Genomic DNA, 11,554 nt, shown 5'->3' on the forward strand with positions numbered 1-11,554 from the left:
CAACAAGAGAAGCCATCGCAATGAGCAGTCACCACAGTGAGAAGCTCGTGCACCACAATGAAGAGTAGCCCCCGCTCTCTGCAACTAGAGAAGGCCCATGTGCAACAGCGAAGACTCAACACAGCCAAAAATAAAGAAATAAAAATTTAAAAAAATAATAATACAATAAACCGCCAGTTTGAATTATGGCTGACTCCTCATTGAAACTATGAAAGACAGAAGAAAATGGAATAATATTTTTAAAATGATAAATAACTGAAGCCAGAATTCTATATGCCAGAAATGTATTCTATAAGGATGAAAATGAAATAAAAGAAGTTTCAGATAAAAAAAATGTATAGCCAGGAATCATGTATTAGAAGAAATAAGATGGTAGCTTCTATAGGCCAAGGAAAAATAAGAGCAAGTAGAAACTCCTATCTTCAGGAAGGAATGAAGAGTATTGAAAATGGTTGATATGTGGGTAAATATAAAAGATTATGTTATTTCTTTGTTTAAAAAATATTATTTCATTGTTTAAAGCATAATTTGTAATACTGTTTTGGGGGCTTATACTCTGTGTAGATATAATGCAAATAATAATTATAGCATAGAGAATGTGAAATTCAATGGAAAAATTATAGATGTCTATGAAGCACTGGGGAAAGAAATCTTAAGATTCATTACAAATTAGGAAACTGTAACTTAAAATAAGGATGAGATACTTTTTACCAATGAGATTTGAACAATTAAAAAGATTGGATCTGTCTAGAGCTGGCAACATACTAAAAATAGAACTCATAGGCATTGTTGGTGGGCCTATAAATGGGTTCAACTTTCTGGAGGATAGTACCTATCAGAATATAAAATGCATGTATATTTGACCCAACAATTCTACTTCTAGGAATAAAAAGTTATTGATAGTGGGCCAGTATTTATGTCAGATTATATTCAGTTCAGGGCAACATTATTAATTGAAAAATTGAAGACAACTTAAAATATAGAAAAGTAAAATAAATATTGGTAGAATCCATATTTTGTGTTGCTCTGCAATGATTACAAAGAGTGACTGAAAAGTCAGCATGTGCTGACATGGAATAATTTCCATGTTATATCAGTAAGAATGGAGGTTACAAAGGGTATTTATAAATTGTTAAGAATACATTGAGATGTATAAATATTTACAAGGACAGTTTCAGATAGTCTAATTAATTAAGTATAGAATTGGATGGGGAATGGGAGGGTTTTTACTTTTTACTCTTTACCCTCTGTGTCATTTGAATTGAAAAACTGCCATACACTGCTTATGTATGCCTTTAAGACAATTTTAAAGTTAAATATCTTGGCATCTTTAAGGAAAGCATAAGACAGATAGCAGAGAATTGAATTAAGTGTTATTACAGGGGGGAATTTAAGATACTCAGCCTTTCTCAGTAGAAGTAATTTTTAGGTTGTCATTTTCTCTCTCAATAAAATTCACTTCCCTGTAGATTCTACCACTTGTTGACATATTTAAGATGAATTAAGACAGTTCAAGAGAAGAGGAAAAAGCATCTGATATTTTTTATAAACTTCATACATGAGTGTTATCTTCTTGAGGAAGAACACTGGCTGTTAATTCTGCCTACATATCAGTAAATTTGTAAGTAAATTTTAAAATGTGTAACAAAAATCAAGTTTGAACCACATTCTTGATGATCTTTCATTGTTTGTTACATCTGCTTTTTTACTAGTGAAAGGATTTATTATTGAGACTGTGGTTTTCGGACCAGAAAGCTCTGGGCAATGTCTTCACCAAATTAAAAGTCAAAGTTAAAATGCAGTACTAAAACTGTCTATGGAGTTTACTAAACTCTTGCAGTGTTTTCATTGTCTTTTCCTTAGTCAGAATTTGGGTCTCTTGATTTAATCTGACATTTAGTCTATGTAAACTATTTGACTCACATCCTTCTGGAGACAGGAGCATAGCTGTATGATTACCATACAGCTGTGTACTCTGTCACATTTCAACAGTGAAGTGAGAGAGTGAAAGTATGATTGCGTTTCTCAGTCAACACAACCTGATCTTGTGAAGAGTGATGCTTCCTCCTCTTCATCAAACTACTGCAGGAAGCTCTTATTGCCACAGTCCCCAGCCTCCAACAAGAGACATGGTTCTCAAGGCCAGAGTGAGTAACAATCATTTTTGCATCTTTTAATATGCAGATTCTCAGGTGCTACCCAACTCTCCTGAATCAGAAACTCTGTTGAATATAGGTCCTGGGAACTTGCATTTTAACAACTCCCCTAAGATTCTGAGCTCTGGCTATGTATTGTGTCCCATTTCTTTATTCTCATTCTCTAACTCTCCCTGCTTCCCAGAGTTTCCTCTAGGCCCTCTTGGAACCCAGATCTATGCATACCAAATCCCCTATAAACCCTCAATGTCTTATCAAACCCATCCTTCCAACTATTTGCCTTATTGGAAATGTGGCTGTCCCTGGAGGGTACCATTTTCCCTTTGGTCCACTAAAGTGGAGTTGGTAAATACTCATATACCCCAAATGTTGTGGTCCAGAGGTTATGCTCTGTGTACCTCATGGTCCCTTCTGGACTATTATGATTCCTGGTCCTGTGAGGACCCTGCAATCTTGCTATAACATCCTCATGTCTTGGTTCTGCCACCACATCCTCTGAAAACTTCATCAAAGGGCTCACAGCCTTCTTCTCTCTCTAATTTATGTCATCAGTCAATCCCAATCTTCATTAAACCAATTGGTTTCTCATGTTTTCTTCACTATATAATACTTCCTCATGCTTTCCCAATCTTCCATTCCTCATCCACCCCACTCCATTCAGCTGATAGCTCCCCTCACACTTAATTGAGAATACATAAGTCACCATATGGGAACACCATCATTTTCATAGCATTCAAAAAATTTAAGTCTATATGCCAATTACTTTCATTTTTCTTGCCATGAAATTAATGTTCCTTTTACTATCAAAAGCCATTCTTATTATATGTGTTCTGAAACTCATCTTCTCTGTCCCACTTAAGAATTTTTCCTGATTATCTCCCTTTCTCTGAATTTAACCTCTCCTCTCTATTTGATTATTTTCCTCAGTATATAAGTATGTTCTGTTATTTTCCATATTTAAAAAGACTTCCCTATTTTAGAACTAGACAAGGTGATTTTAAAGTATGTGTGGAAAAATATCTAAGATAATTTTGAAAAAAGAAGAGCCATGAGGGCTAATGAGTCATATCTCATATTAAAACATATTATAAGGGCTTCCCTGGTGGCGCAGTGGTTAAGAATCCGCCTACCAACGCAGGGCACATGGGTTCAGTCCCTTGTCCAGGAAGATCCCACATGCTGTGGAGCAACTAAGCCCATGTGCCACAATTACTGAGCCTGTGCTCTAGAGCCCGTGAGCCACAGCTACTGAGGCCAGCAAGCCACAACTACTGAAGCCAGCGAGCCACAACTACTGAAGCCCACGCACCTAGAGCCTGTGCTCCACAATGAGAGAAGCCACCACAATGAGAAGCCCACGTGCAGCAACAAAGACCCAATGCAGCCAAAAATAAATAAATAAATTTTAAAAATAAATAAATAAAACATATTATAAACTCTCAGCAATTAAAGCAGTGTGTCCCTGGTTCATGAATAGACAGGTAGGCCAATGGAAAATGATCAAAAGTTTGAAACAAAGACAAGAATTTAGTACACAGTATGACAGCAATAGGACAAAGATGAAATTTTAAATAAATCTTCTTGAAACAACAAGATTGTCATCTGGAAAAGATAAATTCATACCACACACTGTATATAAGGATAACCTCTAAGCACTTGAAATATTTAAATGTGAAACACTGAAAGAAAATATGGACCAATTCCTTTATAACACTGGAGAGGCAAAAGGCTTTCCAACTATAACTCAAAATTTGCAAATCAAAATGGAAAGATAAAGATATTTGAGTATATAAAAGGAAGGACAGGAAAGAGAGGAGACGGAAAGGGGCAGGAGAGAGTGGGGAGGAAACATGAAAGAGAGAAAAGAAGAGAAGGAGGAGAAAGGAGAAGGAGGAGAAAGTGGAGGAGGAGAAAGAAAAAAAAGAAAAGAAAACGAGAAATTTCTGCTTGGGGAAAAAAACACCACAAAATCAAATGACAAATGAAAAACCGGGGGAATATCTGCAACTTGTATCACAGATAAGAGATAATCTCTTAAATAAAGATCTCTTAGAAAAGATAAGTAACACAGTAAAAAAAACAAACAAAAACAACAACAACAAAAAAACAAAGGTTATGAACATAAGCAGTTCAGAGAAAATAATTAAGTGTGTAAAAAATGTTCAACCTTATTCATAATAAGGGAAACGTACTGGAAATACACTTTGCTTCTATTTTTCACTTATCACATTGGCAAAATTCAAAAGTTTCACAACAGTTGGCCAGGGAATAAGGAAACAGGCCCTCATATATTGCTAATGCAAGTGTAAAGTTATATAACCCCATAGAAATCAGTTTAGCAAAATCTATTAACATTTTAAAACATGTGTCTTTGGTCTGGTGATCTCATTTCTGGGAATTTATTCAAACAGATGCACCTGGCTGTACGCAGAAAGAAATATTTACAAGGTCATTGACTTGGGCATTGTCTGTGGTAACACGGTACTGGGAACAATCCAAGAGTGCATGTCCCCACCAGTCTAGAGCTCAGTGGGTGGTCTGAGTTACAGATAAAATTTTGGAGTTGCCACATAAATGTAAATGTTAAGGAGCTCAAGGACACCTTCTAGTAGCAGAATGAAAGATGACCCAAGACCAAGCCCAGAGAGCCTAGGACCAACGTATAAGGAGAACCAACAGTTAGAGCTCAGATGGAAGTGGAAACACCGGAGTGATCAGAGAAATAAGAGGTAAGTGAGTGCTACTGTGTCACAGACCTAACAAGGTAATAGTCAATAGTGTAGAATGATACAGATTGATCTAGAAAGACAGGGCTAGAAAGAAAACTGTTACATGGGTTTGGCAAAATACGTATCATTAATGACTTCAGCAAGAGTACTGGTGGGGAGGCAATAAGACAGGTTCAGATACGTTGAAGAGTGAATGGTAAGTGAGAAAGTGGAGATAATTCTATGAAATTTTGCATTAAATGGGGACAGAGAAAGAGCTTGAAGTGTATGTGGAGTCAAGAGAGAATTTAAATATTTTATTTGTATTTTCTTTTAAATAGACCATCTGGTTTTAAATAAAACAATACATAAAGCAAGATGAAAAGATACATTGATGAGTCTTGGTTCCATCCTGACTTGTCTCCTGCCCTTAGTAGAGAACCATTTTTATTCATTTCTTGTGAAAACTTTCAGTGTGTCTTTATGAAGATATAATAAGTATAAATACATATTCTTATTTCTTTGCCCATTTCAAGCATATAAAATACTATTCTGTACCTCAAGTTCTCCATTTAATAATGTATACGGGAGATCTTTCCAAATTAGTATACAAAGAGCTTTCTCACTTTTTATAGTAGTTTTTGATGCCTATATCATACTTTATTTAAGCAGCCCCAATGCCCCCCTCCTCCCCAAGTATCCTTAGCACACTCTCAAAAACTTAAGACCCAATGTCAAGAGAAATGATAGATGGAAGAGAAGCCAAAATTGCCTGAAATTAAGTGCTGAAATCTTGCCTTTTCAAATGGAAATTAGATTAATTCTGGCTTGAACTTAAAGTTCAATTCCCTAACTTTTAATCTTGACATAGAATTACAAAGAAGCCTCTCTACCGATAGATACTCAGAGGACTGTTCATTGACTGTGCTTCTTGGGGGTCTTCTAGGATGATTCACAATTGACAGCTATGTTACTTCTTTCTAGTTGTTTGTGAATTACATCTGAAATAGGAAGAGCAGCCAAGCAATTACTATGGCTTCATTGTGCACGATGAATGAGAACAAGGAATGCGTTATCAGTAATGGGTGGGTCAAAGATAAACTTGTGCTGACCCCAAGCTGCCAGATGTGGGAATGGAAATAGGTAACGCATTTGCTATCTTTTTATATTGTGGCTCTTTGTGCTATTTCTTGAATGTACTATTATCTCTAACTGGACATCTGAGACCAAAAAATACCATTTTCTATAGATATATGTTTTATAAATTGTCAGTAACTTAATGGAAAATTAAAGCAATTCTCCATATATTAAGAGCTGCAGTATTCAGACCAGATATTATATTCTCATGAAGACAAGCTAAAAATATTGAAGATGATACATGAAAGCTTATGCCAAAAAGGCAATAACATAATGAACAAATTTCTGTCAGACTGAGGTAAGTAAACAAAAAGGCAATTATTTTTTGATGGTGCCGAGAAAACCAGTAAGGGAGAAATATGAACTAATTGGTTTATATCAAAGCTAATGATCAAACCTATGCCTGTAAATCCTGTGTCAGTCAAATATTTTGGTGATTGGTAAGCAAGCCAAACTATTAAGCTTAAAGAGGAAGTCTATGAATGGTCAATTGTCTTTGATCTGCATCAAAACACCTGAGTTAACTATTTAATTACCTTCATAAACTATTTAAATCCAAAAAGAGAACGTTATTTGAAGCTATTATGATCTAATTTTGTGCTGTATGAAAACATGAAAGACGTTTAGATCAAATGGAGTTTTGTAGTAAAATGAATCAATTTTTTACAGGACATGTGGGAAAGTTCTATATATGAGAAGAGCAAAGCAATAATACAGGTTTCTCATATGCTTTCCTTAGATGTTAGTTATTGACACTGGACTAAAAAAAGACAATATGTAGGCAATAACCTATAGACAACCCGTCTTATCATGAAAAAGAAATCAGACAAATCCCAGTTAAGAACATTCTACAAAATACTTGTCTCTTATTCTTTAAAGCTATCAAGGTCAGTAAAAACAAGGAGTTTAATTAAATGGCAATTAAATGAATGAATAGTATATAATATATGTATTTACTTTTATTTAGCAGACCCCCAAGGAGAGAGAATGTGCTTGATGGGGAAGGCTTGCAGGAGGGGGCATGAGAAGGAAAGATTTGGATATAAGAAATTTAGAAAAAGCCTGCTTGAAGCTCCATGCTTAGGGAATAGGTCCCTGGAGTGTAACTGTCAAGATGCAGGAGTGGGGGTCTCTAGTAGAAAAAATAAGTCCATAAATGACCAATATGTTTAATTTCCTAAACCTACTTGGAATGTTGATTATAGTGATGGTAATGATAATGATGATGATGATTTTCTCCTTCTATTTATAAGATTTGTGTAATGATTTCATGGGCTAGAAGTGGTTGGTCTTGCTATTGCCTTTACCAGTGACTTGTTAAGAATAGAAATGAGCCTCATATTCTAATTAATGAGACACCAGGGCAAGTTTTCTGAGGAGGTCCTTCCTTACTTGCAATGGAAAGCCAGACTTTCCAGCCAGATGTGAATAAGGGCGCAGGTTGCCATAATTGTTGATGGCAGTTCTGTTACAATGATAAGGGGAATCAAGCTAAAAAAAAAAAACCCAAAAAAACAAAACAAAAAAAACCTGACACATACATATGGAAGCGCAGAGTTGACAACTGCAGAGAAATGGAGCAAAGGCCCTAATTGGACCACTCTACAATTTGTTCTTCATCTGGACTTTTATTTATGGGAGGCAATAAAGTCCCTTTAGTTAGCTGTCATTGAAAATATCCTGAGAAGGGCTTCCCTGGTGGTGCAGTGGTTAAGAATCCGCCTGCTAATGCAGGGGACACGGGTTCGAGCCCTGGTCTGGGAGGATCCTGCATGCCACGGAGCAACTAAGCCCATGAGCCACAACTACTGAGCCCATGTGCCTAGAGCCTGTGCTCCGTGGCAAGAGAAGCCACTGCAATGAGAAAGCCCACACACAGCAATGAAGACCCAATGCAACCAAAAATAAAAAAATAAAATAAATTTATTAAAAAAAAAATAAAGGCATCCTGAGAACCCTTCTACACTGTTGGTGGGAATGTAAATTGGTGTAGCCACTATGGAGAACAGTATGGAGGTTCCTTAAGAAACTAAAAATAGAGCTACCATATGATCCTGTAATCCCACTCCTGGGCATGTACCTGGAGAAAAATATAGTCCGAAAGGATACATGCACCCCAATGTTCATTGCAGGGCTGTTTACAATAGCTAAGACATGGAAGCATCCTAAATGTCCATCAACAGAAGAATGGATAAAGAAGATATGGTATGATGAAGAAGATATACAATGGAATATTCCTCAGCCATTAAAAAGAATGAAATAATGCCATTTGCAGCAACATGGATGGGCCTAGAGATTGTCATACTGAGTGAGGTAAGTCAGACAGAGAAACAGAAATATTGTATGATATCGCTTGTATGCAGAATCTAAAAACATGATACAAATAAACTTATTTACAAAACAGAAACAGACTCATAGACTTAGAGAACAAACTTTTTTTAAACAAATTTTGTTTAGGCAAAAATGGTCTGAGATAGCATGGGAGAATTTCTTCTTGTGCCAGCATGGCTTGGGAGCACAGCAAAGTATTTTCCCAAGCTTTTAAGAGGGGCATGATAGTAATGAAAGAATTGGAATAAAAAGCTATAAAGTTGGGGAGAAGGATGACTCAGCTGCCATTGATGTGCTACTGGTCTGATCTGCAGACCAGATGGGCTATTGGAATGATGGACAACTCAGCAGGTGAAGTGAAGTGAAGTGATCAAAAGTTAACCAGAACTAGATTCACTTCCTGTGCACCTGAGTTTGTGACCTGATACATTCACCAGTCACTGCTCATGTTTTCCCATCTTCTTCTGTGTTTACTTTACTGAAGGAGAGGAATTAATTACTTCTTTGGCATAAAACTTTTAACACAAATAGCATCTGCTCACTTACATATCAATTTGGAATTTTAAGAATATGTATATATCTGAAATATAATAATAAAACAGAGATTTGAGTCTGTGGAAAAGGTTGAGACAATTTAGAGTGTCACCTACATAATCATTTGCTTAAAAATTATCTTTTATTTTAAAATATCTCTTTTACTAGTCTTATTGCAGCATAAAATTGCAATATATTAAAAGTTTAGTTAAAAATAATAGAATTAAAATTCTATAAATGATTACAGTTCATGGTGAGAGATATTTAGGAGGAATATAAGCAAAATTAAAACAGAAAAGAAAAAATTTTCAAACTGTTGATGATGTTTGAACATTTTGAAAAACAGATGCATTATGTAGATGACAATAAACATTTTAAAGTGCATTTTTGCTAATAAATCTGCATGATCAGATGTAATAATTTAGAAAAAATTGTTGCACAAAGATTTTATTGAGTTTAAAGTTTAAGCGTTTTCCTGTAACGGTAATGTCATTTTTTTATCCAGGTTATATGAACCTAACTTTTTCTTTTTTTTTTTTTTTAATGAGGACAGAGTAGCAGTACAAAGTGGAGAGTATCTCCATTGTCTAGCATAGTACTTGGCACATAGATGCTTTCAAAACGATCTTTTATGAATGAATGAATGTTATCCCCTTTTCTAAATATAGTACTATTAATGCAGCTTAAAATTGCATTATCTTAAAAAACTCGTATTGATCATGGAGTCAGCTAAAAAAAACTGTAACAGTTTATTTTTGACAATATTTCTGTGAAGTCATGTCTTTCTCATTGCATGTCCATGGTGTTTTTTACACTTTAAGTGCAAGAGCTTTGATTGATTACATTGTACTTTTAAGATAAGCTGCCCACTATGTTCTTTTTCCTTTTTTTAATAAATTTATTTATTAAAATAAATTTTTATTTTATTTTTGGCTGCATTGGGTCTTCGTTGCTGCACGTGGGCTTTTCTCTGGTTGCGGTGAGCAGGGGCTACTCTTCGTTGCAGTGTTCAGGCTTCTCATTGTGGTGGCTTCTCTTGTTGGGAGCATGGGCTCTAGGTGTGTGGGCTTCAGTAGTTATGGCACATGGGCTCAGTAGTTGTGGTTCATGGGCTCTAGAGCACAGGCTCAGTAGTTGTGGCACACAGGGTTAGTTACTCTGCAGCATGTGGTATCTTCCCAGACCAGGGATTGAACCCATGTCTCCTGCATTGGCAGGCAGATTCTTAACCACTGTGCCACCAGGGAAGCCCCTACTTTGTTCTTTTTCTATAGTTTCTCAATTGATCTCAAAATATAGGATCATTAGACCATGTTTCCATAGTGTACAGGTTTTACATTAGAGAATTGGAAGCAAAATTATTAACTTGTGGCTACCAGCATCTAATTTTAGAAGTTTTTCACAATTCATTGGAGAGGCTGTTGTTAGAAGTAATAACTTCTACTAAGTACTGTTAGAACTTTTAACTTCTACCAAATGTTAGAAGTAAGTTTAAGATATTAACTGAAATCCACAGTTATTATTCATTTTATTTGACTGGTCTTGAAAGTAAAGGTAATCAAACAAGAGCTAGTGCATGTTAGAAAGATGTAAATGAAATTAATGCTGTGGTGGAGAGAATAATGTCTCTCCCACATACACCCTAAGATTTCTATGTCCTAATTTCCAGAACCTGTGAATATGCTACCTTAAATACAAAAGGGACTTTACAGATACAATTGAGTTAAAGATATTGAGATGAGAAGTGAAGCCTAGCTTATCCAGGTGGGCCTAGTGTAATCACAGGAGGCCTTATAAAGGAAGAGAGGAAAGCAGAGGAATCAGAATCAAAGTCAGAGGCAGGAAGATGAAAGCAAAAAGATTTGAAGATGCTAAACTGTTGTCTTTGAGGATGGAAGCCCATGCCATAGACCAAAGAATGCTAGTGGTCTCTACCAAGAATCTGGAAAAGGCAAGAAAACAGGTTCTCCGAGAACCTCCAGAAGGAAGGAAGTCCTGCCCACACTCTGATTTTAGGACTTTGGACTTCCAGAGGTATAAGATAAATCTGTGTTGTTTTAGGCCACATAGTTCATGGTATTTTGTCCCAACAGCTGAAACTAATCTAGATGCTGAGATCTAGGACAAAAGAGGATTAAGTTAAAAACAGAGACTGTCTGGTCAGTAGGCGCCTGCCTTCTGATTTTGAAATCTTCTCAGATGTAGCCCATAGGATTGCGAGACTGCTCGTTCATCAGGAAGGGATCAACCTGAAGCACTGAGAGCCAGAGGTTCTGAATTTGGAAAACATAGATCCCGCAGGAGATCTGTTTCCCCAACGAATTGGATGCACCAACCTGGGAAAAGGGGCCATAGCTTTCCTGAGTTTCTCAAAGTAAGTCTAGAACCCCCCCAAAATTTAAGAAGCACTAAATTAGAACGGTGGTTTACTGTTTAATTTTATTAAGTAGTCTTTAAAATCGCCAATTATCATTAAAATTGCAGTCGTACGAGGATGTGAACTAACTGTCGCTTCAGTGACTGCCCACAAGTTCTTTCTGGCCTGCTGAGATGTCCAAGCTGTGCACGCTTAACACAGGATGCTCTCGTTTATGCTATTTGTCTCCTACAGGCATTGTGTTGGTAACAATGGACTTTCGGATTTGTGATCAGGCAGCTTGGTAGCCATTTATCTTAACATGTTCTAAT

At 36.3% G+C, this 11,554-nt stretch overlaps 1 long non-coding RNA gene across 1 annotated transcript; it reads left to right on the forward strand.

Annotated features, from left to right (window-relative positions):
• Window positions 1-4,657: 4,657 nt before the first annotated feature.
• Window positions 4,658-6,883, forward strand: LOC308615461. The gene is made up of 3 exons (XR_014015510.1): window positions 4,658-4,885; window positions 5,849-6,007; window positions 6,741-6,883. It is a non-coding gene; the product is annotated as an uncharacterized lncRNA (long non-coding RNA).
• Window positions 6,884-11,554: the final 4,671 nt, after the last annotated feature.

The sequence above is a fragment of the Mesoplodon bidens genome (genome assembly GCF_964165515.1).
Source record: "Mesoplodon bidens genome assembly, chromosome: 4".
Taxonomy (NCBI): Eukaryota; Metazoa; Chordata; class Mammalia; order Artiodactyla; family Ziphiidae; genus Mesoplodon; species Mesoplodon bidens.